The 4,251-nt window shown below is 50.7% G+C and overlaps 1 pseudogene; it reads right to left on the bottom strand.

Annotated features, from left to right (window-relative positions):
* Nucleotides 1-482: 482 nt before the first annotated feature.
* LOC132400850 (uncharacterized) lies at nt 483-3,536 on the bottom strand (annotated as a pseudogene).
* Nucleotides 3,537-4,251: the final 715 nt, after the last annotated feature.

Raw genomic sequence — 4,251 nt, 5'->3', positions numbered from 1 at the left:
GAAAGTATAGGGATCTCAGAAGTTTTTTTTTCATTGACCAGTGGGTACGTGGGAAAATCTGCCATGGGTAGTCATAGAAGCAGACACAGTAAGGACATTTAAGAAACTCCTAGACAGGCTCATAATGAAAGACGAATATAATTCTCTACAACACAGAAGCATTAGATTAATTATGAAGTAGATTGAAAGGTAAGCAGAACATCGTGGGCCAAAGGTCCTGGACTGTGCAGTTTTTCTCTACAACATCTAGCTTCCCATATCCAGCATAAAAGTTCAGAGAAAAGAGTGTTTATATTTAATCCTCAAAAACACGCTAGGGAATGCAGAAAATATTTCCAAAGATGCCAAAACAATAAAATTAAACAAAGAGATAAATGCCTATGTGCTGTGTGCATACATCTACTGATGCTTCTGGACACATCATCAGTGATGTTCCTGGAATCATTGGGTGTTTCGGGTCTTTCAACATCATACACCCTTCTCTAGGTGAGCCAGTCAGGGCTGATCAGACCCCAGCTTGTGTCCAGATGGCTAGCTACACATACATGACTCCATGGCTTCCCTCTCTTGAACCACAGCCACCTTGAGGCCCTCTCTGCCACATCAGTGGTACTGCGGATGGCTCTCCTCTTCCTCTCCCTCGAGGCCCAAATTGCTGTAGGCTATGGCTAAGGAACGGGCTGAAAATCCCCGACAACCAACTTCCACTGGGAGACACCTCGCTCTCCATCCAGCCTGCGGGCAGCTGCTGACCAGTCCTGCATACTTTGATAGCTTCCTTTCAAAGGCCTCTTCCAAATGATCTTCCCATGGGACTGTCAGCTCCAGCATCACCACCTGCTTCGTAGACTCAGACACAAGGACAACGTCTGGTCGCAGGGTGGTGGTTGCGATATGGTCGGGGAACCTCAAATGCCTTCCGAGGTCCACCAACAGCTGCCAGTCCCTTGCAGAGGTCAGGATACCTGCCAATGTTCTTTTGGCGGGTATTGGCTGCTCCCTAGCTCTTACAAAGGCAATGGTCTGCTTGGAAGGTCGGGACCAGTTCGCCCACTCCACTCCTGCACTGATGGCTTCAGTGATCGTCTTCAGGACCTGATCATGCCTCCATCAGTACTGTCCCGCACCAAGTGACCTTGTGCAGCCACTGAGGATGTGCTCCAGGGTTCCTCACTTGGAACACAGTGGGCACGCTGATGACTCTGCCTTGCCCCGTGTTGGCATAGAAGCTCATCATACACTGCCTGGATGAGAAATTGAATGCAGTGTGGTTCAGCTTTCCAAAGCTCAGCCCAGGTCACTTTCCTCTCCACAACATTCTCCCATCTTGTCTAAGCTCCCTGTTGCTTCATTCCCACCGCCTTGCAGATTCTCATCTCCTCCACTGCTGGTGTCACCTGTTCCTGAACTAGATGGCACCTTTCCTTCCCTCTGATGGTGTCCAAGGATCCTAGCCCAGCTCTGCCTCGTGTGGCCACTCCCACCAGCCTCCTGTGACGCAGCCTTTCCTCTGCTTCCTGAACAGCTTCCTCTGCCCTCCATTTCCTGCCAGTCCTCACTTGGATCCCTGCTCTAGCCTCCTTCGGATCACTTGAGTCCCTGTACTATATCACTTCTCTGGCTCTTGTAACTTTGAATTCCTCCTCCAGGGATTTGAAGGGCAGTTGCAGTTTATTGTGGTGTCCATAGAGGGCGATGCTGCTCAGGCTCCTTGGCAGCCCCAGCCATCTCCTGAGGTGCTTGCTGACCCTCCTCTCTAAGGTTTCGACTGTTGAGATCGAACTGCATAGATGAGGAGGGGCCACAGGATTCTGGGGAGAATGCCATGCTGATACACCCAGGCTTTGAACTTCACAGGTAGGCCAGACTTGTCCACAGATTTCAGCCAGCCATACAACTCGGTGCAGGTCACCTGAATGGATGCCGTGTCCCTTAGAGAGCTGTCCAAAACCCTACCTAAGCTCCTGACTGGCTTTTCTGTGATGGTTGGGATGGCTGAACCTGCGATGCTGAACCGCAACTCGTTTTCCACCTTGCCTTTCCTCAGCACCATGGATTTTGATTTGGCTGGTTTGAAATGCATCTGGGCCCACTCCACCAGCTTTTCGAGCCCCTGAAGAATCCACCGACAGCCTGGGACTGATTCTGTGGTGACTGTGATGTCATCCATGAATACCCTGATGGGTGGTTGCTGTTGAGCAGAATTCATTCTGGGCCCTCTGCACTCCGTTTCAGCAGACTTAGTGAGCATGTTCATGGCTAGGGAGAACAGTGTCACTGAGATAGTGCACCCTGTGATGATGCCAATCTCCACCTTGTGCCAGCTTGATGTAATTTCTACTGAAGTTGCTGTAATAGTCAGCAATAAGGTCTCTGATTCTGCTGGGGACGTGATATTTGGTCAGTGTGAGCTGCACCAGCTTGTGTGGAATGGAGCCATATGCATTTGCCAGGTCGAGCCACAGCACTGACAGGTTGCCCTTGTTCTCTGTGGCCTCCCTGATGAGCTGTCACCACACTGCTGTGCTCCAGACAGCCCGGCATCCCTAAAATTCCACCCTTCTAGACCGATGTATCGATATAGGTGTTCTTTGCTAGGTAGGTGCACAGCCTATTGGAAACAGCGCTGAAGAAGATCTTTGCCTCAACACACAGCAGGGAGATGATGTGGAACTGGCCTATCTGGGTGACATTTTCCTCCTTTGGGATCCATACCCCTTCAGCCACTCTCCACTGATCTGGGATCTTCCCCCTTCTTCAGACTTGCAGAATTGTCAACAGATGCAACAGGAGCTTGGGGCAGTTCTTATACACTTTGCACGAGGTGCTGTTTGGTCTTAGAGCCGAGCTTGGTTTTCAGATGTTGGTCTATCTTCCTCCAAACAGGCCAAATTTCAACTGTGCTTCTGCCCCAGCAACTCCTTGGTGAACTTGCAGGGGTTGGTGATAAAGGCAGTATGTTTCTGGGCCTTTCATGATGCCGTCTCTGATACCACTCTGCCCGGCAGAGAACCCTGATCTTCTTTCATAGTATGCACATCAGTTGGGCCAAGCCGATGCGCTCCTCTTCTCCTGTCTCCTTGTACTGGGACCAGCGCTTTCATCTCCTGCCTAATGTTGTGGATCCTCAACGTTTTTTGGTTCTTTGTGTAAGGTGTTCTGGACCCTTTCTTCTCCTCTTCTCTGAACCATTCAGCTGCAATACTGACCATGATTGTTGTCATGGCTTGCAGCTTCCTATCGACCCCTCCCTTCGCCGTCACCTCCAGATTTTTGTTGACATCTTCGTTAAACTGTTTCCACAGTGGTGTCATGTTAGCTGCAGGTCGGTTGATCCGCCTCCTGCTAGAATTGATGTTAGGAGAATTAGTTTGCAACACTTGGAGGTTCTGGGCACAATGGGGTGATTCTGGGCCTGGTACCTCCTTCGTCTCACCAGGTTGGACACCTGCTGTGCTGCTCCTGCTCCCACCAGACACTTCATCTTCGCTTGGTGGATCTTCAGACCACGATCGTTCTTTCAGATTTTGCCACATGCACACTGTTTGCTCACAGTTGTTTGTCCATTGCCTGGGTCTGTTGCCATTGTATCAGTCCGACGAGGGTGCTCGTCCTCCCCCCCCCCCCCCTCGGGCACCACCGGGGGTATCATAGTAGCTCTTGTAGGTGTCCTCCTCTCAGAGGACACAGATTGAGTTGCCAGCCCGGTCTGCCCCGGTTCCTGTCTCTCTGAGCTGTCACTGACTCTCCAATCATCACCATTCTTTTTGTGGTTGTCACCCAGTCTTTCCTGGCTGTCACTGATAAACTCAGGGTGTAAGCTGTGTGCATACATCTACTGATGCTTCTAGACACATCATCAGTGATGTTCCTGGAATCATTGGGTGTTTTGGGTCTTTCAACATCATACACCCTTCTCCAGGTGACCCAGTCGGGGCTGATCAGACCCCAGATTGTGTCCAGATGGCTAGCTACACAAGACTCCATGCCTCCTTTTCTCTTGAGCCACAGCCACATTGAGGCCCTCTCTGCCACATCGGTGGTACTGGGATGGCTCTCCTCTTTCTTTCTCCCCCGATGCTGAAATTGCTGAAGGCTCTGGCTAAGGAATGGGCTGCGAATCCCCTACAACCATCTTCCACTGGGAGACACCTCGCTCTCCATTCAGCCTGCTGGCAATTACTGACCAGTCCTGCATATTTGAGAGCTTCCTTTCAAAGTTCTCTTCCAAGTGATCTTCCCATGGGTCTT

The sequence above is a fragment of the Hypanus sabinus genome, chromosome 1 (genome assembly GCF_030144855.1).
Source record: "Hypanus sabinus isolate sHypSab1 chromosome 1, sHypSab1.hap1, whole genome shotgun sequence".
Classification (NCBI taxonomy): Eukaryota; Metazoa; Chordata; class Chondrichthyes; order Myliobatiformes; family Dasyatidae; genus Hypanus; species Hypanus sabinus.
This window is presented reverse-complemented; position numbering and strand designations above follow the sequence as displayed.